Source organism: Odocoileus virginianus, chromosome 1 (assembly GCF_023699985.2).
Source record: "Odocoileus virginianus isolate 20LAN1187 ecotype Illinois chromosome 1, Ovbor_1.2, whole genome shotgun sequence".
Taxonomy (NCBI): domain Eukaryota; kingdom Metazoa; phylum Chordata; class Mammalia; order Artiodactyla; family Cervidae; genus Odocoileus; species Odocoileus virginianus.
This window is the reverse complement of record NC_069674.1, coordinates 24,430,112-24,457,245: the sequence shown is the minus strand read 5'-3', so window position 1 is coordinate 24,457,245 and position 27,134 is coordinate 24,430,112. Positions and strand designations below refer to the sequence as shown.

The 27,134-nt window shown below is 38.1% G+C and overlaps 1 protein-coding gene across 6 annotated transcripts in view; it reads left to right on the top strand.

The window, feature by feature from the left end:
* Positions 1-27,134, top strand: part of NRF1 (nuclear respiratory factor 1) — a 118,788-nt gene that overhangs the window by 15,600 nt on the left and 76,054 nt on the right. For 4 of the 6 annotated variants that reach the window (XM_020874653.2, XM_020874657.2, XM_020874658.2 and 1 more), the window contains exon 2: positions 20,641-20,717. The exons of 1 other annotated variant lie outside the window; for it this stretch is intronic. The gene's annotated coding sequence lies outside the window, so the exon portion shown is untranslated. The remainder of the gene's footprint in view (positions 1-20,640; positions 20,718-27,134) is intronic. One more of the 6 variants, XM_020874655.2, reaches the window with a different exon arrangement.

Sequence of the window (27,134 nt, the reverse complement as noted above, 5' to 3'; positions counted from 1 at the left end):
GAATCATCCCAGGTCTTTCTCAGCTCCCACCCCCAATCCCTACTTTTAAAAAACTTCTCACTCCTAGTTCAAGTAAAGATTGTAAGAGGTAAGGCATTCGTAGCCATCAAAACCACACACTTTTTTGTTTCATGTTAAAAGTTCCTGAGCCTCCTTTAAACATATTGTAAATTTTTGTCCTTTTGTCTTTGGAAAGTCATTGCTTCAGTTTACAGTGAATACTACCAAAAAGTTGGATAAGGTAGGCCTAGCTAAACTTTGGTCATCATCATACCTATTTAACAGAGAGCATTCAGCTAGTGCAGGGGTGTTTTACTGTGTGAGAGTCATTTTTGTGTGCTTCTTGTTGTAGGTGCCATGTCCTGGTTAGAAACCATTTAAAATCACCAAACTGGTAACTACAGTCACCTTTTAAGGATGTCATAAAAATAAGATTAACTTTATTTTTATGACGTCCTTAAAAGACCAAATTCTGTTTTAAAACTAACCAAAGTAAAAAGGCTGTTTTCAGAGTTGTAAGTGGAAATGTAAAATAAAGTCAAACAAAAAATAATTCATGTATTACAAATTAAAGGTAATTTATGTATTACATTTCCTGAACAGATTTAATTTTGAGCTCTGTGTGCAAAGCACTGATGAGAATGCTTCCTATAGATATTTTATGGAATACAGGTTTCAGATTGTTATTTGCTTATAAATATACCCATGAAAACCTACTTTCAGGATTCCTACTTTGACTTTTCCAGAGAGTTTTCTCATTTATAAAAGATACATTTGTAACTGTTATTCCTGTAGTACCATATCCTAGTTACATAGTTTACAGTGAAAGTTAAGTCCTGCTTACTACTTTGATATGATTTCTGTAGCTGCCACCTTTAAATTTTTTAAAATATTAAGGCGTAAATAAGGATGTAGAACAATATAATGAATAACAAATATCTTCTATCCAGCTAAAAAAATAAAATATCTCAAATAATATTGAAGCCTTCTGGCCATTCTTTACTCATCTTTTCCCTTTCCATCTGTGACCATTATTCTGAATTTGATGTTTATCATTCCCCTTCAATTAAAAAAAAAAACAACTTTACCTTTATGTGTTTTACCCATAGGAAAGATAATATTGTTTTGTATGTTTTTAAACTTACATGATGAGATTGATGCATGTAGTTATAGTTTACTCATTTTACATGCTGTATACTATTTGATTCAGTGATGTATAAAAGTAGTATATAATCTTTGTAGAGAATTTTGAAAATAAAAGAAAATATAAAGATGAAAAATGTGTAGCCCTGTCATCCAGAGATACCACAGTTAGTTTTTTTTCTCTTTGATTACCCTGCTTCCCACTTACATTTATGCATTTTCTGGGTACATTTTAATATGAATGGGGTGCAGTTTTATGGATTACATAAAACTGCAAAATAGCCACATAAGGGATGTAATCCTTTTTTAGTTGAAAAAGAAAATGAGCTTTCCATATTAGATATTCCACATAGACCAGGTATTCCACATATCCACATATACATATAGATACCATTACTCTCGTTATCAGTTATTGATGGTGTATTTCTTAGTGTGGAAACACTGTATAAGTGGCATCTGGGAAGAGTTAGATAATATTAACATCTTTTTAAAATTTAAAACTCTGAAATTTTTGTAGTAAACTTAGATAAATGACACCTCTTTAACTATTAAGTACTTCTCTAGTTTTAACTTATTGATTAAAATGAAAAAAGATGAAATATTTAGATATGCATCTAATATATGTTCAAGATCTATATGAGGACAACTACAAAGCTCTAATGAAAGAAGAGCTAAAATAGATTTTAATGGATAGGAAGACTCAATAGTGTTAAGATGTCAGTTTTTACCCCCTTAATCTGTAGATTCAATGCAGTCCCAATTAAGATCCCAGCAAGATATTTTATGGATATCAACAAACTGATGCTAAAGTTTATATGGAGAGGCAAAAGACCCAGAATAGCTAACACATTACTGAAGAAGAACCAAGTTAGAGGACCAACACTGCTTGACTTCAAGACCCACTATAAACTATAGTAATCAAGGCAATGCAATATTGGTGAAAGAACAAATAGATTGTGAAAGAGAATAGAGGGCCCAGAAATAGATGCCTATAAATGTAGTCAACTGATCTTTGACAAAGATTGTCTCTTCAACAAATGGTGCTGGAACACCTGGGTATCCCAGCCAAAAAATGAATGTAGACACACACTTCATACTCTTTATAAAAATTAACTCAAAATGCATCATAGACCTTAGTGTGAAACACAAAACTATGAAACTCCTGGAAGATAACATCAGAGAAAATTTAGATGACCTTGAGTATGGTGATGACTTTTTAGATACACCAAAGGCGCGACCCATGAAAGAATTGATAACTGGTACCTCCACTCAGTGGGGTGTTATTTAGCACTAAAACAAAATGAGCACTGAAAAACCGAGAAAGACATGCATGTGTGCTAAGTCGCTTCAGTCGTGTCCGACTCTTTGTGACCCTATGGACTGTAGCCTGCCAGGCTCCTTTTCTGTCTGTGGGATTTTCTAGGCGAGAATACTGGAATGAGTTGTCAGTGCCCTCCTACAGAGGATCTTCCTACTTAGGGACTGAACCCTAGTCTCTTGCATTGCAGGCGATTCTTTACCTGCTGAACCACCAGTAAAGTCCCACTGTTACAAGTCTTAAAGAGGACCACATCTCTAGTTAAACTAAAGATCTATATAATCGATATGATGCTGTTTATGTGTACATTTGTACATGCCCCAAACTGCAGCAGAATTGTGTATTAATAGGACTATAGCAGATTTTATCTGGGTATGTATCCAGCTCACCTGAGACAGTCTTCCTAATACACATTTTGAACTTCATGGTTGAAAATCTGGTGCAGAATCTTGGGGTGGTTTTGTTTTGCTCCTTACTTTCTGCAGGCTAGTTTGTTAGGATAGGTGCACACTCACCTCTTCAGTGCCCCCCAGTGGTGGTTTTTGCTTTGCAGGAAGATGCCTATTGATGGGAGAGCTCATTGCTTCCTAGCAACAACCAGCTCTGTCTTCACACCCTTGTTAGAAGAATGATCTGTTTGCTGGAATTCTGCCTTACCTACCTTAACTTCTTGCCTATTAGTTCTTATTGAGGTCACATAATATTTATAATTCCTCTTAACAATTCTTTTAATATTTAATGAGGTCATTTTCGGTAAAGCTGTTTCTTCTCTAGGTTTAGATATCTCTATTTTTTTCAACTATTCCTTATAATAATTAACTTTTTCACAGTCCCAATGTACTTTTAATTTTTAAGATCTTTAAAAAGTAAAGTACTCACAGTACATTGACAACAGGAAATGTCCAGTTCTGAAATTTGGTCTTGGTAATAAAAATGCTCCCAAAATGACAATTTAAAAACATAATCCCCTCCCCAAAAGATGACTCCTGACTTTAGAGACAGTTGTGAATACCGAGTGGTAAGGGAAGGAAGGGTGAAGTGCAAGTAGAATATCCTTTCACACCTACATTAATTACCGTTCATTTTCTTCTAATCAAAGACTAAAAATACATTTTCCTAAAAAAAAAAAAGTGCCCAGCACTAAATACAATTGTGATCAAGCTGATGCAGAAAGCACCTTTCATTATCCATAGTCTGCATATGATGCTTGTCATGATTCTTATTTCCATACTAAATTTAGTGTGAATCAGCACCCCCTTGAGTTTTTTTGTTTTGTTTTTTCTATGATGATGACACAAGTCTTCATCATCTTGTGTTCTGCTTGCAATGGAGTTTTTTAAGCCAAAGTTCAGAATATTATGTTTATGCTTGTTAAAATTTATCCTGTGAGATTTTACTCATTCATTTAGGCTGTTTGAGTTTTTTTGAATTTGATTTTACCCTTCAAGTGCAGGCTTTCCTATCTCTTGTGTCTCTAGTTATCCACCTATTTGATTAACATATCTTTTCTGTTTCTTTTCAGTTTCCAAAACAATTGTTGCCTTTTTTCCCCACTTGTCTTTCTCAATGGCAGATATGCCATCTTGTGTTACTTTGATAAATATGTATAGCTAAACACAAACCTCAGACAATAGAAAGACATACACATTTGCAAAGCCCCTAGGGAACCTCAGTGTGCTTGAATCATGTTGAACATTACGAAGCTTTATAGCTATTTTTCTTTGACATTTATTAATTTTGATTATTCATTCTTTTGGTATTTTGAAGCCAATTCTTCTGTGTTTTCAGCTTTCTCTAAACTTTTCTGTGTGTGTTTGAAAAGCTTGCAAGTCCCAAGGACTGTGGCTATAGTGCCTAGTATATAACATGACCCTGGGGCCAGTCTGGAAGGCAGAGGTCTTAACAGGAGGCTGATTCTTGGGTCTCAGTTTCCCAACTGCATGATGGGAGATTTGAATAATCAGGGAGCTTTCACTTGTCGTCTGTGGACTCCTAAGGGGTCTCAGAGGGCACTTCAGGAAGTGAGGGGGATGAATACCTATGCTGTCAGCATTCCCCAGCTCCTTCTCAATAGGAAGTGTTCTACTTTTGTCTTATATTTTTAAGCTCTACATTGGATTCTGTTTAAAGGAAGTTCTCAGAGGACATTGGGCAGTTTTGATGGTCTATATATGAGTCTGTCTGATTTCATGAGCTTAGAGGTCACCCTCAGATTTTCCATTCACGGAAGGGGGAGAGGGGCTTATCATGCTGTTTGTCTTTTCTTTCCCAGATCTGGGATTAACCCCCGACTCACCATCCATTCCCCCATTGTAAAAGTAACTACATAAAAGGAGAAAAAAAATCTGTAAAAAGTCTTCATGATTCCATTGTGCACAGCAGAAAAGCATTCTTGACAGCTTCAATATACCTTTCTAGATTCTTTTGTTTTTCCGTAATCATATCTATAACTTTTGTTTTTCAAATGAGACCACATTCATTCTAGCAGGTTTTATACCCTGGCTCGTTTGTTTTGTTTATTTGTTTTCCCAGTTTACAGCAGTATATTGTGGACATTTTTCTGTGTCAGTGCCTATCAGTCTACTTCATCCTTTAATACTTCTGTAATATTTCTCTGACTAGTGATCTGTAACTAAATTAAGTCAGAGGAATATTCCTTGCTGCACAACACGTGGAATCTGTTCTAAAGTATGAACCTACTTTTATTTACATCTTATTACTGGTGTACTCCTTTTTTTCAGTAGTTTACACTTTATTAAGTCTTTTTGGGGGTTGTGATTTTAAAAAAAATTTTTTTCCAGTTGCTTCTCTTTCCTCTGGTTAAATTATACATCACGACCTCAGATGTATTATCCCAGAAGCTATAGATACTGATAACCCTTTTCTTTTAGGCAATAGCTCTAATTTGGTGTCCCCTTTAATAGTTACAAGACTGTTCTTAAGAACAAAATCTTGGCAGACAGAATTATACTTTTATTCCAGTATATTACTCCTGATGAGAAAAGCAGTTGGTTGACTTGTTTTGACCCAAGTGAGCCTAGTTTTAAGCGGCTAGGAAGGTGGGTGACAAGCAGCTTTTGGTGGTTTGACAGGCAGCTGCAGGGTGTCTATTGTGGCTAGGACTAAGCGGCTGCTAATAAATGTATATGGTAAATTACATTTGATAGTCCCTTTCCCCCTTTTGTTTCTTAGAATTTTATCAAAGATCATGTTGAGAAATTGGTAGTGAGAAAAATATTTATTTTTTTATTCTTGGAGAATGGTTATTACTTTTTTTGTACAGCGTTCTGTCATTTTTCAAATAACTTCTTCTAAACAGATGCAACATTTCTGTAGTCATGGAAAAATTTTGGTGATTTTTTTTGAGCAGGAAATATAGTATAAATGTTTTTTAAGTAGCTTATATTTCTTTAGAAACTTAGGATAGCATTTCTCCCTCGTCTTTTAACTTTAGGCATATCTTGTACAGGTTAAACAAATTCTAAAATGGAAATGTTATTCCCAGTTTGAAGTGAAGTCATTTTAATTTTATATTCAACCACTTTGCAAATTTTATTCTTGAAACATATGTGCTTTTTTACTTTTCTCTAACTTTCTTTCCTTATCTAGGATTCTAAAATTTTAAAACTTTGATTATATGCTATTCTAGGTTTAATTTTGGAAGGAATTCAATATATAATTTGTTTTAATGGATTATGTAAATATGGAGATTTTTATTTTTGAATAGGTACTATTCAGATTTAGATGTCTGACACTTTGAAGTGTTTATGATAGGGCTGTTATTTTGCTATTTAGAAAGGTTAGTTTATTGTTATTTATACAAAATCTCTTGAATATTCTTTGTCTTAAAATGTATTTCATATGTTATTGTCCAATTTAGGAGGTTCTGATTTCTCATTCATTCAGTAAGCAAATTTGAGTGATTATTGTGAGTCTTGAAGAGTTTTAGGTGCTGGGGATAACACTGATTAAAACAGAAAAATCTTTGCCCCCATGAGCTTACTTTCTAATTGGTTGAGTAAAAAGATAAATATTCCAAGGGGAAAATTATGTCCCTTGAGATTGTCCCCATACCTTTCAGACAGTTAATCCTCAAACATACCAAGGCTGCAGTGGAAACCTGGACTGGATATATAACAGACTTTTGATTGACTGTAGTCATTGATTGCAATTTGAATGTAAATACAGGAATCCAGTTGCAAGAGTCGGACACAACTTAGTGAGTCAACCACTGCTGGTCATATTTACTGTCTGTTCCCTTTCCTACCACTTTCATTTTCATAATTGTTTATTCTTAGTGAGGATCTGTTTATTGCTTAAAAATTATACCTTCCCTAGTGCTTTACAGTTAAAAAATATTTTCACATTTCATTTTTTAAAGTGGCTATAGCATAATAGTTTTGGTTGAACCATATGAAATTGCTGATGTTTTGGATCTTTAAAAAGCAGTTTCGCATTGTTCAGTCTAATACTGTGCTGTGTGTGTGCTTAGTCGTGTCTGACTTTGCGACCCCATGGACTGTAGCCTGGCAGCCATGCTCCTCTGTCCATGGAATTTTCCAGGCAGGAACACTGGAGTGGGTTGCCATTCCCTTCTCCAGGGGAGTCTTCCTGACCCAGGGTCGAATCAGCGTCTCCTGTATTGCAGGTGGATTCTTTATCACTGAGCCACTGGTGAAGCCCAATACTATGTTGTACCTACCTTTAAAAACAAGATATGAACATGTTTTATTAATCGTAAAGCTCTGTTATGCACACTGACAAACCTTGAATTTTGTTTCTGTGTCTCGTTTACTATTTGCTTTAGAACAATTAGTTAACCTCATTGTGCCTCACTTCTTCATGACAGTGATCCTGGAGTCATGAGGATTACATAATATATTATAATGTCATTATGTATGTAAAAGTCATTAGAAAAGCACCTAGCACATAGTTAAGGCTCAGTAAGTGTTACCTATTGTTACCATTACTGCCCTATGAGGCAGGCATCATCCTTGTCAGTTATGCAGATCACCAAACAGAAGCTTATAGAGATTTTATGATTTTATTCCAAGGTTATGCAACTAGAAATCAAAACCAGGCATTACTGATTCCAAGTTCTGGCTTCTTTCTGCTTACACTACAACTATCAGGGAAAGAAAGAAAAGGAAACAAAAGAAAGAAAGACAAACTATTCATATAGTAATTCGTAGAGTATATCATTGAATCTCTCCAGCATTGTTACTTATCCTGTTTTCATAGACCATTTTGATATCCATAAAGAAAAATATTTGACAGAAATCTGATATGATAAGTAATTGTGACCTCGTGTTATATTGTTACCTTAGAAAGGGTAATAATGGCACTTTTATAGCCGATTTGTCCAGAAATGAATAAACCCAAATAATAAATGCTTACCTCAATATTTTTAAGAATGCAAGTGCAGTTCTTAATAATATTCTCCCAAAAAGGAGCAAAAATAAATGTTAAAGAGCATTTAAATGCATCAAAAAGCAGTTTAAAAAATAGCACACTTAAGCCTCCAGTTCACAACATGCCACTCCACAGTTTCCTGTGGGTATAATGGACATCTCAGTTGTTCCTCTGGCATTCATTCCCATCCCAGTAAATAGCTATTAAGTTCTTCTAGTTGCTCAAACCAAAAACCTTGAAGTCATTTTTAGACTCCTCTCTTTTACTCTACCCTGCATCCCAGTTGTCAGGAAATCCTGACAGCTGTATCCTCAAAACATGCAGAATCTAACCACTTCTTATCACCTCTGATGCTGCCATCCTAGTCCAAGCTATGCTCTTCTTGCAGAAACCTTATAATTGGTCTTCCTGGTTCCTCCCTTTCCTCCCTTCAGTCTGTTCTCAAAAACCAGCCCAGAAAATCAGTTTACATCTACACTCTTGCTCAAAATCTTCCAAAGATTTTCTATCTCATTCAGAGTAAAATTCAAAGATCTTATGTAGCCTTCAAGGTCCCACAAGCCTGGCTATTCTCACTGCTTCTTCTCCCCTAGCTTAGGGTGCTTCAGGTTTATGGGCCATTTTGCTGTTCCTTGATCACACCAAACATGCTCCTGTCTCAGCATCTTTGCATTTGCTGTTCTTGCTGCCTTATGTACTCTTCCCCCACATGTTTCATGCTGTCTCCTTTACTTCCTACAGTTCTGAGCTCAGATATGGTCAGAAAGGCATTTCTTGGCCAGCAGCCTCTCTTGTCCCCACCTCTCCACTCCCTAAAATACTATGTATATATTTGTTTAGTTTATCTCCTTCTGGTAGGATGTAAAATCCAAGAAGAGGAGGATTTTTTTAAAAATTCATTACTCTTTCCTCTGTGTCTGCACCTACTTGACACACAGTAGGTGATTTTTATGCATATGTTGATTGAATGATTTTAATTTCTTGGCAAGTCATCTTAGTTCTTCTTCCACTGCATTTGATATTATTGACTTCTCTCATTTGCCTTCCATGACACTTGCTATCTCTTGATTCTGATTTTTTCCTTCCAGCTTCTTATTTGCCTTCACCTGTTGTTTTTTTCCTTCCTCACTATGTTCCTTTAAATATTCTCCTTTGCTTCTTTTATCACCCACTTTACATTAATTATTCCTGGTCAGTTTTATTCATGCTCTGTGCTTTTATACCATCTCATTTTTGATGAGTCTCAAGTTACACCTACATCAGAGGCTTCAATGCATCACAGCTGGGTATCTCTGGACAGTTCCTGTAAATATTGTCAGGCATTGTCCTTCTCTACAAATCTGCTCTTTTACTCTTCTACCTTGGTTAATAAGCCACTCTTTAACCCAGGCCGGAACACTGGCGTCATCCTGGATTTAGCTTTTCTTCACTGTTCTCATCAAGTTGTTCACTAAATCCTTTCCATTTTCACCCCCTAAATATTTAACACATGCTGTCCATCTCCATTTTCTTAATTCAGGGCCCCATTGGTTACCTGACTGGTTTGACTGCCTCTAGCCTCAGTCCTCACCAAGTGATTCTTCACACACCTGGGAGGACTGTTTGCTCCTTACCACCTTTAGTAATGCTTCATCCTGTAGTCTAGAACCCGAAGGGTGACCAGGAGCTACTGCAGTGGGCTTCATGACTTGTGGTTATTCCTAGACTGAACCGATAAATACTCTCTCTCTCTCAAAAGTATTGCTTACGTTTGCGTTTCCAAATAGACTACGTGATTTATGGGTTTCCCTGGTGGCTCAGCTGGTAAAGAAGCCACCTGCAATGCAGTAGATCTGGGTTTGATCCTTGGGTTGGGAAGATCCGCTGGAGAAGGGAAAGGCTACCCACTCCAGTATTCTGGTCTGGAGAATTCCATGAGCTGTGTAGTCCATGGGGTCACAAAGAGTTGGACACGACTGAGCAACTTTCACTTTCAAGTGGTTTATAGTATACTCTTTTCATAATTTGTTTTTCTGAATAGATAAAATTATCATCTAGTAGAGGTTCCCCTCTTCTCCACCCCCCCACTGCCCCCTGCCCCCTCCCCCTCTCTTCCCTCCCAGACCCTCCCTCCCTCTCTTCCTTTGGTTGTTATAAATGGATCTTCCATAATGTTGAGTACCACTGAGCTATAAGATGAAGCACAAATTACTTTGCACAGTAGATAAGGCCCCCACCATCTGGCTTCCCCCTAGCTGAACCTCTGGTAGACTGCATGCCTGGTCATGCTCCATATGTTACACTGTTTTTCTGCTCTGAATACTTCCACCCCACCCTCCTTCCTGCTCCCAGTGACACCTCAAATAGCTACTTCTGTAACATCTTTCCTGATCAGAATAAAATCCAAACTCCTTTCCAAGGCCTATAAAGGCCTTAACTTGATTTTTTCCAATTGTATCTCCCTCCGCTATTTCCCTTTTCACCAGACTCTTCCTCTGACTGCTCCTCACCCATTCAGGTCACAAATCAAGTGTGCCTTATCAGAGACCACCCTGCTCCACAGCCATTTTCTTATCATATTGCCTTATTTTATCCTCTGCATAGCAGAAATTCTTATTTTTTCCTTTATGTCTTTATTGTCATGGCTCCTTCCTCTAGAATGTAAGTTTTTTGAGATGAGACTCTGCTTTCTTGCTTATCACTGTGTCTTTTTCCTAGAACCTGGTTCCCAGTAAATTAAAAAAAAATTTTTTTATTGGAGTATAGTTGATTTACAATGTTGTGTTAATTTCAGATGTACAGTGAAGTGAACATATATAGATGTTATATATATAGATATACATATATCCACTCTTTGTCTTTTCCCATATAGGTTGAGAAATGGAGTATTCCTGCCATATCAGTAAACAAGGATGTCACAGTCATAGATATACAGTTATAGATATACATATATCCACTCTTTGTCTTTTCCCATATAGGTTGAGAAATGGAGTATTCCTGCCATATCAATAAACAAGGATGTCACAGTCATCAGCAGTTTTGACCCTCCAGATGTGAATTTCTGAGCCCTAAGGGCAACCAGGAAGGAAAATAATAGCTGTGATCTGGCAGCCATGAGGCTGCAGCCACTCCCTACAGTGAGCACTGAGGAAAAACACAGGATACTGGCCCAAATAGCTGAGATGCATATGAAAGGAATGATTTCCATGAGCCCAGACTCTTGCATCTTCCCATACATAGAAAAGGGAAAAGTGCCAAATTCCTTAACTTGAGATACCCGGTTTTCTTTAATTCACAAAAATACTTTTTGATGATCAGACTACCTGCCCTTTGTTTCAGACTTCTGTATAACCTGACTCTCTGTACTCCCCACCTCCCCCCACCTCCTTGGAGCAGTTCTTTCAGGGTTATTTGAGATTCTGTCTCCTGGGCTTGAAGTCCTAAAAATTCCCGCTGAATAAAACATAACTGTCAACTTTAAGATTGTGACTGTTTTTTAAGCCGACAGGCTCGTTATTGAGTAGAGTTCCCTGTGCTGTACAGTAGATCCTTATTAATTATTTTATATATAGTGGTGTGTGCATGTCAGTCCCAGTCTCCCGATTTATTCCCCCCCTTACCGCTTGGTAACCATAAGTTTGTTGCCTACATCTATAACTACATCTATAACTACATCTATAACTATTTCTGTTTTGTAGATAAGTTCATTTGTACCCCCTTTTTGTTGTTCAGTCGATGAGTTGTGTCCAACTCTTTGTGACAGGGTATTGGCCCAGATAGCTGAGATGTATATGAAAGGAATGATTTCATTGAGCCCAGACTGCATGGACTACAGCGTGCCGGGCTTCCCTGCACTCCACTGTCTCTTGGAGTTTGCTCAAATTCATGTCCATTGAGTCAGTTATGCCATCCACCCATCTCATCCTCTGTTGCCCCCTCCTCCTCCTGCCCTCAATCTTTCCCAGCATCAGGGTCTTTTTCAGTGAATCAGCTCTTTGCATCAGGCGGCCGCAGTATTGGAGCTTCAGCATCAGTCCTTGCAATGAATATTCAGGGTTGATTTCCTTTAGGATTTACTGCTTTGGTCTCCTTGCTGTCCAAGGGATTCTCAAGTGTCTCCTCCAGCATCTCCTTTTTAGTTTCTACATATCAGCAATATAGTATATTTGTCTTTCTCTGTCTGACTTGCTTCTCTCAGTATGAAAATCTCTAGGTCCATCCATGTTGCTGCACATGTCATTATTTTAGTCTTTTTTATGGCTGAGTAATATTCTGTTGTATATATACACCACATCTTCTTTATCCATTTGTCTGTCAATGGGCATTTAGGTTGCTTCCATGTCCTGGGCATTGTAAATAGTGCTGCAATGAACATTGAGGTGCATTTATCTTTTAAATTATGATTTCCTCCAGATGTATGTCCAGGAGTGGGATTAATGGATCATATGGTAGCTCTATTTTTAGTTTTTTAAGGAACCTCTAAACCGTTCTTCACTCTGCATTTCCACCAACAGTGTAGGAGAGTTCCCTTTTTCCCATACCCTCTCCAGCATTTATTGTTTGTAGATTTTTTTTAGTGATTGCCATTCTGATTGGTGTGAAATGATACCTCATTGTAGTTTTGATTTGTACTCTCTGATGATTAAGCATGTTGAGCACATTTTCATGGGCTTTTTAGCTATCTATATGTCTTCTTAAATATTTGTTGATTGATTAGATTATCTACCCTCTCCTTTTTATACATTGCATTGTTGAGTCTTTGCTGCTATTAGAGTTTGCAGTCTCCATTGCTAGATTGAGTGGGCATTGTAAATGGTCAAGGCAGTCCAGGAGTGGACATCTTAATGATATCTTGTTGGTAAGAGCATGTTCTTCTCCCTCCAGTTAATCAGTTTTTGCCAGTTTGAAATGATAATAAAAATTAGCATTTAATGGAGGTGGGGGGCACTCTACTGAGTCCTTAATTTCTTAATTTCATTTAATCCTGACATTAACACTATGATGAAGGTATTAATACATTATTACCAGTTTATAAATAGGGTAACTGCTATACATGGAGAGGTTAAGTGTAACCGCTCTAGCAAATGACAGAACTGACTCTCCAGCCCAAGCTTTAACACAGTACTGCTTACTGGCTTATCCAGATTGTCCTGATTTTTTAAGAAAAGTCAGAAATCTGGAGCTTTTATTTTGTTTCCCTATTTTAAAATGTTGGCAATTCGTTCACACTAAAAAACCAAACAAAAAACAGTGCAAACCAAACAAAACAGATATGAGGAGCTGCTTGTTTTATATCGGAGAAGGCAATGGCAACCCACTCCAGTACTCTTGCCTGGAACATCCCATGGGCAGAGGAGCCTGGTGGGCTGCAGTCCATGGGGTTGCGAAGAGTCGGACATGACTGAGCGACTTCACTTTCACTTCACTTTGGTTTATGTGGTTTCTCTCTGAATAGACCTGGAACTGTTTATGATCCTACCCTTATGATCCTGGTACTCCAGTGCTGGATGGATGGTTGCAGGGACAGAGGGCAACAGTCATTTCTGATTCCGCTTCATTTTCTTGCTCCACAGTAAATTAAAGCAAAATAATGTCTTATGTTTCTGTAGCATATTGCAGTTACAAGGTGTTTTCATATACATTGTTTGACTTTTTAAATTTCAATTGATGCTGCCACCATCAAACTGTATGTATGTGTCCCTTAGCATTCAGTTTCAGAGTGGATCGGAGGAAGTAAAATGCAGGAAGTAAACCAGGAAGTGATGAGTGTTAGGCTCACTGCTCAGCCTGCTTTTCAATATTAATCAGTATTCCTGTTGGCCCCACTGATCTCATTATATGCAACTCCATGTGTGAGAAAGCATGCTTTAAACATTCAGTGTTATTTACTTTTTTTTTTTTCATTTATTTTTATTAGTTGGAGGCTAATTACTTACAGTATTGTAGTGGTTTTTGCCATATATTGACATGAATCACCCATGGATTTACATGTGTTCCCCATCCCGATCCCCCCTCCCACCTCCCTCCCCATCCCATCCCTCTGGGTCTTCCCAGTGCACCAGTCATGAGCACTTGTCTCATGCATCCATTCTGGGCTGGTGTTACTTTAAATTAATGAGACAATACAATATCCATAAATTATGCACAGTTTATAGAAAATGCATTCAGTACTGGGGTTTTAGTTTTTAGATTTTGACCCTTCTGCATATACTTAATTTCTAGTGACTAATCTGGTTCCCATTTTTACATTTTTTAAAAATTTCTCAATTTACATAAATAATCTATGCAAATAATAATAGTAGGGACTTTCATACCATTTAAAATTCAATTTAAAATATTTTTTATAAAATGGTATAATGATTACAAGCATTAAAATGTGAGCTCAGTTCTTCATTTTTTCCCCCCAAAAGTCAGTCCCTTGTTCTCTTTTTTAAAACAAAACAACAATTTTGTTCTGTTTCCACCTTTTGGAAGTGGGCGTGGGTGGTTAGCTAAATAAGTCATTTAATACAAATGAAGAAAAACATGAAACCAGTTGACTGTCCTGGTGTTCACGGAAGACAGTGGCTTTGAAAGACATTGCCTTGGCAGCTTATGAGTTACATTCATTCTTGTGGCATGGAAGAATGCTGTCAGGTCTACCAAGTTTGTAGAAACTATTCTTTCGCTAGTGGTTAAGAACCTGCCTGCCAGTGCAGGAGACATAGAGATGTGGGTTCGATCCCTGGGTCAGGAAGATCCCAGGTCGGGAAGTGGGGCACAGCAACCCACTCCAGTATTCTTGCCTGGAGAATTTCATGAACAGAGGAGTCTGACTTGGTACAGTCCATAAGGTTGCAAAGTGTGGGACATGACGGAAGCAGCTGAGCACGCACACTAAGGCAGTGATGGTGGGCATTGAAGGGTGAGGGGACTGGAAGGCGTGTTAGAGGGACTGGGATGAGTGACTGCAGATGTAGTTTGAAAAATCAATTCAATGTGCATGTTTTTTTTTTTTTTTTTTTAATTTTTATTAGTTGGAGGCTAATTACTTTACATCATTACAGTAGTTTTTGTTATACATTGATATGAATTAGCCATGGATTTACATGTATTCCCCATCCCAGTAATGTGCATGTTTTATAATGCAAATTCACTGACCTTTCAGTTCAGTTCAGTTCAGTTGCTCAGTTGTGTCCAGCTTTTGTGACCCCATTGACTGCAGCATGCCAGGCCTCCCTGTCCGTGACCAACTTCCAGAGTTTACTTAAACTCGTGTCCATTGAGTCAGTGATGCCATCCAACCATCTCATCCTCTGTCGTCCCCCTTCTCCTCCTGCCTTCAATCTTTCCCAGCATCAGGGTCTTTTCTAGTGAGTCAGTTCTTCTCATCAGGTGGCCAAAGTATTGGAGTTTCAGCTTCAACATCAGTCCTTCCAATGAATATTCAGGACTGATTTCTTTTAGGATGAACTGGTTGGATCTCCTTGCAGTTCAAGGGACTCTCAAGAGTCTTCTCCAACACCACAGTTCAAAAGCATCAGTTCTTTGGTGCTCAGCTTTCTTTATAGTCCAACTCTCACATCCATACATGACTACTGGAAAAACCATAGTTTTGACTAGATGGACCTTTGTTGGCAAAGTAATGTCTCTGCTTTTTAATATGCTGTCTAGGTTGGTCATAGCTTTTCTTCTAGGGGCAAGTGTCTTTTAATTTCATGGCTGCAGTCACCCTCTGCAGTGATTTTGGAGCCCTCCAAAATAAAGTCTGTCACTGTTTCCATTGTTTCCCCATCTGTTTGCCATGAAGTGATAGGACCAGATGCCATGATTTTAGTTTTCTGAATGTTGAGTTTTAAGCCAACTTTTTCACTCTCCTCTTTGACTTTCATCAAGAGGCTCTTTAGTTCTTCACTTTCTGCCATAAAGGTGGTGTCATCTGCATATCTGAGGTTATTGATATTTCTCCTAGCAATCTTGATTCCAGCTTGTGCTTCATCCAGCCCAGTGTTTCTCATGATGTACTCTGCATATAAGTTAAATAAGCAGGGTGACAACATACAGCCTTGATGTGCTCCTTTCCCTATTTGAAACCAGTCTGTTGTTCCACGTCCAGTTCTAACTGTTGCTTCCTGACCTGCATACAGATTTCTCAAGAGGTAGGTCAGGTGGTCTGGTATTCCCATCTCTTTCAGAATTTTCCACAGTTTGTGGTGATCCACACAGTCAAAGGCTTTGGCACAGTCAGTAAAGCAGAAGTAGATGTCTTTCTGGAACTCTCTTGCTTTTTCCATGATCCAGTGGATGTTGGCAATTTGATCTCTGATTCCTCAGCCTTTTCTAAATCCAGCTTGAACATCTGGAAGTTCACGGTTTGCATACTGTTGAAGCCTGGCTTGGAGAGTTTTCAGCATCACTTTGCTAGTGTGTGAAATGAGTGCAATTGTGCAATAGTTTGAGCATTCTTTAGCATTGCCTTTCTTTGGGATTGGAATGAAAACTGACCTTTTCCAGTCCTGTGGCCACTGCTGAGTTTTCCAAATTTGCTGGCATATTGAGTGCAGCACTTTCACAGCATCATCTTTTAGGATTTAAAATAGCTCAACTGGAATTCCATCACCTCCACTAGTTTTATTCGTAGTGATGCTTCCTAAGGCCCACTTGACTTCTCATTCCAGGATGTCTGACTCTAGGTGAGTGATCACACCATTGTGATTATCTGGGTCGTGAAGATCTTTTTTGTACAGTTCTTCTGTATATTCTTGCCACCTCTTCTTACTATCTTCTGCTTCTGTTAGGTCCATCCATTTCTGTCCTTTATTTTGCCCATCTTTAAATGAAACATTCCCTTGGTATCTCTCATTTTCTTGAAGAGAGCTCTAGTCTTGTTTTCCTCTATTTCTTTGCATTAATCATTAAGGAAGGCTTTCTTATATCTCCTTGCTATTCTTTGGAGCTCTGCATTCAAATGGGTGTATCTTTCCTTTTCTCCTTTGCCTTTCACTTCTCTTCTTTTCACAGCTATTTGTAAGGGCTCCTCAGGCAACCATTGCCTTTTTGCATTTCTTTTTCTTGGGGATGGTCTTGATCCCTGTCTCCTGTACAATGTCACGAAGCTCCATCCATAGTTCTTCAGGTACTCTATCAGATCTAAACCCTTGAATCTATTTGTCACTTCCACTGTATAATCATAAGGGATTTGATTTAGGTCATACCTGAATGGTCTAGTGGCTTTCCCTACTTTCTTCAATTTAAGTCTGAATTTGGCAATAAGGAGTTCATGATCTGAGCCACAGTCAGCTCCCGGTCTTGTTTTTGCTGACTGTATAGAGCTTCTCCATCTTTGGCTGAAAAGAATATAAATCTGATATCAGCACTGACCACCTGGTGATGTCTACATGTAGAGTCTTCTCTTATGTTGTTGGAACAGGGTGTTTGCTATGACCAGTGCATTCTCTTGGCAAAACTCTATTAGCCTTTGCCCTGCTTCATTCTGTACTCCAAGGCCAGATTTGCCTGTTACTCCAGGTATTTCTTGACTTTCTACTTTCGTATTCCAGTTCCCTATAATGAAAAGGATATCTTTTTGGGGTGTTAGTTCTAGAAAGTCTTGTAGGTCTTCATAAAACCATTCAACTTCAGCTTCTTCAGCATTACTGGTTGGGGCATAGACTTGGATTACTGTGATATTGAATGGTTTGCCTTGGAAACGAGTGGAGATTAATCTGTCATTTTTGAAATTGCATCCAAGTACTGCACTTCGGACGCTTTTGTTGACTACAATGGCTACTCCATTTCTTCTAAGGGATTCTTGCCCACAGCTGTAGATATAATGGTCGTCTGAATTAAATTCACCCATTCCAGTCCATTTTACTTCACTGATTCCTAAAAGGTTGATGTTCACTCTTGCCATCTCCTATTTGACCACTTCCAATTTGCCTTGATTGATAGACCTAATATTCTAGGTTCCTATGCATTGTTGCTCTTTACAGCATCGGACTTTACTTCCATGACCAGTCACATCCACAACTGGGTGTTGTTTTTGCTTTGGCTCCGTCTCTTCATTCTTTCTAGAGTTATTTCTCCACTGATCTCCAGTAGCATATTGGGCACCTACCGACCTAAGGAGTTCATCTTTCAGTGTCTTATCTTTCTGCCTTTTCATACTGTTCATGGGGTTCTCCAGGCAAGAATACTGAAGTGGTTTGTCGTTCCCTTCTCCAGTGGGCCACGTTTTGTCAGAACTCTCCACCATGACCCGTCTGTCTTGGGTGGCCCTGCACGGCATGGCTCATAGTTTTATTGAGTTAGACAAGGCTGTGGTCCATGTGATCAGATTGGTAAGATCCAAATCTTGGGTTGAAGATATACACAGGATAGTGTGGGATAGAGTTAACATGCCCAAGCATGTTATGGTCAGAGACTGTGCTCTGGGACAAAGTAGGGAGCTTTGATGGAGCACTTAATTAGAAGGCCAGAGATGTGGGTTCAGATTTTGATTTTGCTGCCAAGTCGAGCTGTGACTTTGGATCTCAGCCTTTCTGGGTCTCAATCTGTAAAATGAGAAAATCAGACTAGATGGCCTCCAAGGTCTTAGACATCTAGTTAAAGATAACTCTTTGTGAGCATCTAGGTCTGACTGGTTATCAAGATAAGAAGATATATATAGTTAGGGGATCCAAAGTGGATAATTACTGGTTTTTCAGCCAATTATATCAGGGTATTCTTTGTTCTTCCTAACAAATTAAATAGTGGAGGAAAATTTATGATTGAGAAAAAACATGAGTCTCCTCCCTTTTCTCTCTTTCCCACCCCGTAGCCCTATGGTCCAGAGACAACCTTTAAAAATAATTTCATTATTTGTTTTTAGCTTCTCTTAGAATTACTTCCATGAGGCTATATTAATAATATGTGTAAACTTCTGTTTCTTGAATTAACAACTTTAGACTATATCTGTGGACTTTTTTAGTATGAAAAATAAGAATTTAAGTCACTTTTTCTATTTCCTCCTTTCTCCATCCCCCATTATTTGATATTTATATTTTTGAAATTCTTTCATTAATTATCTTTATAGTTTCAAATTGATAGACTTATTTTTTGATTCATCAACTTTCAGTCCACCAACTTGCCATTTTGTAAAATGGCATTATAAGTGCCCCATGTGCTAACCTTCTTTCCAATATTCCAGCTTCTGGGAGCCACACTTTACTTTTACATCATTATGGTTAATATTTTTAGTTTGTCTTCCATCCCTCAAGTATTATGTGCTTATCTTTATGTTTAGATTACTGTTTTTACCACATTATATTTCTGTGCCTTCTTTAATAGCCGTGTCCAGAATTATAACTGTATGAATACTCAAAAGTTTTATGTCTCTTAAGAGCTAAGGAAATAATTGGGTATGTACTTAAAGACTTAACTTAGTAAACCATTCATTTACACATTTATTAAACATATTTATTGAATATCAGACTTGTCATCACAATGCAATTTACAGTAGTGAAAAATTGAAAACAACCTAAACAATTAACTTCAGGGAGTTAGTAAAATCCTACTATACATTTTTATAGGGAATGCTCTTTAAACATTAAAAAAAATGATGTTAAATGTTAATAACAAAAAATTCTGTTATATAGTAAATTTTAAAATATTTCTAAAACAATATATACACTATAGCCTCACTTTTGTCTAAAAAAAAAAAAAAAACAGAACACAAAGCAACCATGTAAGAAATTCAGGGGAAAATGCTAGAAGCATGAATTGTTGTCTAGTTGTTTGGTGGTATCCGACAATTGGGACCCATGGACTGTAGCCCGGCTGGCTCCTCTGTCTATGGGATTTCTCAGACAAGAATACTGGCGTGAGTAGCCATTTCCTTCTCTAGGAGATCTTCCCAATCCAGGGACTGAACCTGCACATCCTGCATTGTCAAGCGGATTCTTAACCCCTACCTAGACCACCAGGGAAGCCCAGAAGCATGCACGCCAAATTGTTAACTTGATAATGTGGCTGTCTCAGGTGGTGTTGGTGTTGATTTCTGTTTCTTTTTTTTTTTTTTCTGACTTGTGTTTTTTCAGTTACCCAAAAAGAACATGTGTCACTTTTATGATAATTTTTTAAAATTAGAATTGCCAGTTTTTCTTGAAATAGTGTGTTAAAATAATCTAGGAGTACCCGATAAGATTCAGTAAATATTTGTGAAGTGGATGAGAGAATGGTTGATTCCAGAGGTTTCTGGATCCATAGTATTGACACATATATATTCACAGTTTTATCCAGAAGCAAGTCCTAGTTATCTCAAAAGAAAAATCATGTATTGAAAAATCTAAGAAACGGCTTTAACTGAATGTTGGTTGTGTAATGGCAAATCCAGCAGACTCGAGGCCCACTACAGAAGCGGCCAGGCAACAATGCTATATTTCACAGTAAGCAGGATCTGAATAAAAGTGTCCTTTGTGCTGGTGAGACTGAGGGGTGGGACTTGGGGCAATTCATATTATTTCTCCTTAATGGAAATTGAGGCAGCCTCTAATCCTGCTGTCACATGACAGCTACTTATTTGATTTTTTGGCAATTTGGGGAGCAGCTGTGGACACATGATTTTTCTGCAAAAAGAGCCAGCTGCATTCTTACCCATTTGAAAATGCCTGGGTATACTAAGCTTCCTTCCTATCCACCATGTTTCTGATCTAGCGATAGCTTCAGCAACTCACTTCCTTTTAATTGATATTTGTAGCTGTTGATAAGCATCTGAATATTTGAGAATGCATTTTCTAATCCTTTTTATCATTGTCATCAACATTCATTAGGTACCTTCTCACTCAGGTCACTGTGACAGACACAGGGTTGTAAGCTGTAATGTGGAGACGACTTTCCTCTTTGACAGGTGGGTCAGCATTATCCTTAGAATCATTTTTTTTTTCAGCAGGTTAAATTACAGTGTAAAGAAAGAATCTGGTGTGAAGGCAGCTGAAAGCTATGTGCCTTTGGTCCCCCGACTCCTCCTGAGTCTGCTGTCTGGGTATTCACTCCGGTCCGCTTGCTGTGCCACGTGCCTTCACAAGCCGTTGCCTCAGCCTGTAGCCCCCTTCTTTTGCTCTGGCGCCTGACAGACTCCTGGCTGAAGACTCACCCCCTTCACGATTCCTGCTCAGTGTCCTTGTAGTCCTCTCTTCTAGTGCTCCCTTAGCCTTTGGTGATGATTATCACTAGAATATGATTTTTTCTTTTATAAGGAAAATGTTTCTATTTATTAAAAAAAATGTCTTTTTGGGAGCAGCCTGTGGGATCTTAGTTCCCTGACCAGGGTTCGAACCTGTGTGGAAGCACAGGGTCTTAACCACCAGACCTCTAGGGAAGTCCTGGAAAAGGTTTTTTTAAAGGCAAAAAGCCTTCTAAGTTAATGTTATCAATTTGTACTTATTTTTTTAAGCTCTTTTAACCCAGGGTCCAAGAAATACAGTCAGGGAATGGGGTAGGCAAAATTTCTATAATGAGTAAAAGAAAGCTTTGCTTTTGATTGTGAACACCTTTAGGGTGGGGGAGCAACGCAGACAGTCTTTGCAGCGTTGAATTATCACAAGGGATGGATTTGCTTGAAATATTGTATGAACCTACTTCATTAGAAATTTCTTTAACAGTGATTAGAAGCAAGTCATTTCAAAGCTTAAAAATAGAATGTAGAAGAACTGTACTGTTCATTGTGGTAGTCACAGCCACTTGTAGCTATTTATATTAAAATTGTTTAAAACTAACTGTCACATTTCATGTGGTCAGTAGGCACATGTGGTTAGTTAACCACATGTGGTTAGTGACTGTTATTATTTTGTACAGTGTAAATTGAGAACATTTCCATCATTGCAGAAATTCCTATTGGACAATACATCAACTCTTCTATAGGTTCTAAAGCAGTACTGTATAGAACCTATAGAAGAGTTGATGTATTTTGAAGCATTTGGTAGAGTAGATTCACCTATTTAATAGGGAAGGATGTTTATTCCAGTCGAAGAATTTTAATTTCAAGCACGGCTTGAAATTCGCTGTGCTTTCCTTACATTTTTCCTTGGTTGTGGCACCCTCTAGTGTTTCAGCTTTGTTTAGATCACAAGCTCCCAATTTGCGATTTATAAGCACCTTTTCTCCCAATGTAAAAATAAATCCTGTAACTTTCGCTTTGACATTTCTATGCTTTATAAAACTGTCTTTATGTGGAATAGTAATACTAGTAATAAATAATAGGTTACACTTAACTAGCACTTATTATATACCATGTTCCATTTTAAGCCCTTTTATATAAGTTGGTCCAAAAAAGTCGTTTGGTCCTTACAATAATTCTGTGAAGTAGTTTCTATTAATCTCCCCTACTGAAAGATTGTAAAACTAAGGTGTAGAAGTCAAGTGGAGCTTGTCTAAGGTGATAGTGAGTGGCAGAGCAAGGATTTGAACTCAGTACTCTGGCTTCAGAGTTAGCACTCTTAACCACTCTGCTATGGATGAAGAGGATGAGCTTTCAAGCAGGAATGGGGTGGAATGGAGAGGACGCTTTGCTTACCCTTGGCATACTCTTGGACTGAATTCTTTGGGCCTAGTTGTATAATAAGAAAACAGAACTCTAAATCTCTGCAAGCCACACTGGAAATTATAGTTAGTACCTAATTGATTTTCGGTAGATATACATAGATCTATCTGTATAGTCAGTCTGCCCAGGAAATTAGAGTGGCAGATAAAGGTCAAAGCTGCCACTCCTACCACATTTTGTTTGTCCAGACACTGGACTCAGTATATTTATTGAATAATGACAGATCTTTTTGTGATTGTCACTGTTATTTCCATAAATGTCATAAAAAGGCATTTATTATTTATTATTTATTATTGTGATGTTGATTTTGAGGTTTGCTGGAATGTTAAACTTATTAAGTACTTTATTAAAAGAGCAGGTAAGAAGGTAGACTCATAAACAGATAAAAGTTTGTGTGTTTGTATAACTCCTACTTCTCTTCCTGTCTGTACCCCCCTCTCACTTCTGTGTCCCATTTTTCTCTTCCTGAGGCATTTTATACTCTTAACTTAGCCTCTTTTTAATGATTAATCAAACTCAAGATTTTGTATTCAGCTTCCATCAGCATATGGAAACAAACTATAGTGGTGTCCTTATAAAAATGTCCTTCGAATCACTTAATTGATAGTATAAAAATGTCAGTACATTTTATTGTATTGACTTAAATCAATATAAAATTTTGCTGCTTATGACACTTTTGAGTTATTTCCACAAAGGTACATATTTGCTTCCCTTTGTATCAGTCAGAACCTGTAAATCATGTGAGGTATTTCAGTGACTTTTATTCTGGAATTGCTTACACAGGCATTGGAAGACTAGAAGAGCAAAAGCAGACACTGAGTTAATTCAGGTAACATGGGAAGCAGCTACCCCAGCTCCCCTTGGGCTGGGGGAACAGACTAGAAGAACCTAAGAGTTCAGAGGGGCCCCCACACAGCTGGTAGTCTCACCTCCGAGTGGGATGTCACGCAGCTGGTGCTCAGCCAACAGGGAGAGCGGGGCACAGCTGGAGCTGGGAGATGAGGCTGTCCTTGGTCATTGGAGCAGCTCGATTAGGAATGAAAACTGCAAGGCAGTCCCTTCTCTCTACCTCTTCCCATCTTAACCTGTTGTCTCTCCTTGGTGAAACCTAACATGAAGCTGGTAAATAAACTTCGCCGACGCAGCCCAGAATTGCTCTCTACATTTCAGTACCGGTATAGAATAGAAGGCCTGGAAGTTGAGAGAAGAGATGAATGGCTAGCACAGTATTATAGGAGAATTAATGGAAACTGTAATTGCCTGGGTCTAGCTTTACTAATTATAATGTGCAACCAATTACCCATAAGCATTTATTAGGGAACAAATTATGATGGTTGCTATTCATAGAGACCTTAGTACCCAGGCCCTGCCTTCCATGAACTTATAATATTGGTTTCACAAAACCGTCCACTCACCCTGAAGGCATTATGAAGTTGTATGTTAAAGCTTGTTTTTTCACATATGTATAAAAGCAGTATGTGGACTCTTCGGTTGTTACTAATGAATATTTACAAATTTTATCCACATTGGAATGAAAAATATTATGTGATTCTAGTCATAAATTAGGCAGTTAGCCTTACTCAAGGTAAGACTTTTCTAAACTTGAACTGTGCTGCTCTCTTGATCTGAGCATGAGAAAGGCACTTGATTTTTCTAGTGATGGTTTGCTCTAGCATGTTTAATTTTTAATGTTTCAAAATGATCAGTTTGGAAGGCTATGTTGTGGTTATTTGTTTTTAAGGTTCATTTTTCAAAGTAATACATTCCTATGATAAAAGTTCAAATAGAAGGCTTTATAATAAATCAATGGCCTTTTGCCACACTCTTCACCTGCACCTAGTCCCACTGTTTAGAGACAGTTACTTTAACTGTTTCTGTTTATAGTTTTAACTATTTTGTTTATAGTATTATCAAACAGTATTACCTCCATAACTTTAGAAAATACACCTGTACTACTTTTTCCTGATTTATCAAGCTTGGGGCATTTTACCTCACTCTGCTTCCTTCCTTTCCCCTGTTTCTGAGTTGCATTGTGATACTGAGATCTCTGTTCTTGCTCTGGTTCCCTCACTGCATAAAGATAGGATTTACGCTCCCAGCCATCCCCCAACCTCTCTACCTTCTCCTGTCTCCTTACCTCTCTCAGCCTGACCTTTGCCTTTACATTGCCAGGGTTCATAACTTTTACATTCTACTTTATGTTATATTTAATCTGCTGGATTTTTTGAGTATAGTTGGAGTCTGAAAGTGGAAAGCAAGAAGCTACATCATGACTATGGCTTGTTCTTTTTTTTTGTAGACCCCAGTGATGTGAGGATTGTGTGTGTGTGTGTGTGTGTGTGTGTGTGTGTGTTTTCTTCTTCCTCTGCAAGTCCTATTAACACCCTTAGGCTGTTTGAAGGAGAAAATTCCTAGGAAGGTCAAATGGATTCCTCTTTTCTTGAGCTCCATTTATTACTCAGAATTAAACCACATTTTACCTTGTTTCTATTTTCACTGTGACTTTCTTGTTGCAGTTGTTTTAAAGTTTTTCCTGCTGTGGTAAAATTTTGATCCATTACCATGTGTCCCTCAAGAATCAGATTATTGTCCTTGGCTTTAGGCTTTTTTGGGAAAGGCTGTTTTGTTGAGTAAAATTTCTGTCCTAGTCATGAATTTAGATTCTGGACATGTCTATGAATTAAATTGAACCTCTCTGCTTTTCTGTCCCTGGTTTTGTCTGTGGACATAGTCTTGCTCTGAGAATTTCCCCCAAGCTGTTCTAGTAGCTTTTCTTTTGATGTGATAATTCTATTGATGAGACTAAGGCTTTTTCTCTTACTTTTAGTTATACCTTGATTGGATTTCTCAGCCTGCTTTTCCAACTTTGTTGTGTGTGTTTTTTTTTTTTTAATACTCTACACTTAATCTCATTATGTGTGAATTAGACTAAATTTAACTGCCCTTGGACGTTTCATCCAAATTCCAGTAGCTCCTTACATACTGTTGACTGCAACTAACAGGATGCTTCTGACCAGAAAATCTGTTTTTCTGAGTTCTCTTCCATTATCTTTAGTCCCATGCCTTCTGGTCCACAGTGGCAAAAATAGGAACTCGTCTGTCTAAAATTCCCATTCTCCAATCCCTTATGCATGTGTGCTCAGTCAGTAAGTCTGTCTGACTCTTACAACCCCCTGGACTGTAGCCAGCCAAGCTCCTCTGTCCATGGGATTTCCCAGGCAAGATACTGAAATGGGTTGCCATTTCCTTCTCCAGGGGATCTTCCTGACCCAGGGATTGAACCCATGTCTTCTGCACAGGGAAGTTCCCCAATCCCTCATAGATTATATGTTAAAGAAGAACCTTCAGATGAAGTATATGTTACACCGCACGTGATGACCTAGGCTAAGAAACAGGCTTTAATAAAATTGCTACCAAGTTGTGTTATTTTGGGGGGGAATGATTTTTTAAAAATGGAGTGTAACTCACTGGCTGAACATCACTGGTTCCAGGTAATAGACATGCCTTTTTATTTGGATATGATGTTTAGAATCACAAGTACATGTTGTCTGTCCTTTCATCTTGCTTTTCGTATCTATTCAGAGGAATCACTATAGGGTCCATTCTCTGTTTTGTGCATTCTCATGAAATTATGTTAGAGGTGTTGGTTCCCTATAATTTCCTTATGTTAATGTTTTGGAGTCTAGTATTTGAGTTGCTGAAATTAATATAATAAAGTCTTTTTAGATGCTTGACTCAAAATCTTGTGCATGCAATTAAGAAAGCCATGGGGCTTCCCTGGTGGCTCAGTGGTTAAGAATCTGCATGCAACGCAGGAGATTCTGGTTCTACCCCAGGGTTGGGAAGATCCCCTGGAGGAGGGTGTGGCAACCCACTGTAGTACTCTTGCCTAGAGAATCCCATGGACAGAGGAGCCATGCAGGCTGCAGTCCACGGGGTCGCACAGAGTCAGACACGACTGAAGCGACTAAGCAGCAGCAGCCCCAGCAAGAAAGCTGTATCCTCAGAGATGAATGTATAGCTTAAAGATGAGGTAACTGAGGCCCAGTGCTTGAGAGGCTAGTCAGGTAATGTGTCAAGAAGGATAGAATCATGAAGACATAGGAATTCTGGCACTAATAATAATTAGTGTTGAGCTTTTATGTGTTCTTCACCATATCTGGAAAATCTCCTTTAACCCCCTTCCTTTTGAGGAAAGGTACTACTTTCCTCCAAGATACTACTTTTCTTTATCATTTAAAAAAAAATTAAAAGGTTGAAATTGAGGCTTAGAGGTTAAGTAACTTGTCCAGGAGTTCTGAATGTCTGGTAATAGCCTGTGCTATTTTTAAATTTTCATATTATCTAATGTTTTTATCTATTAGAAGTTCCTATCCTTTCTGCTCTCCAGAGAATCTGACTTTTTGAGGATGAAAGCTAGAATGCCTCACTCAAAATGACTTAAGTGGGATGGGGATGACAATCGCCTGCAGTATGTGTATGCCAGTCATATCTGGCTTTAGACAACCTGTTTTGCTTACTAAATTATGAAACCATTTAAAGCATCCTTTACAAGTATCCCACTCTGGTTCAAAGAAGTCTGAAATGGCCTTGCCTTTGCTTTTTACAGAGTGTCAGCAGACAGGTTAGTGAGGCTGAAGGATGGTGTAGGGAAAGACCTAGAAAGAGATGAGGCTCTGGGTAGGAGTGACAAGCCTGTGAAACAGACATCCCTATTGATTTATT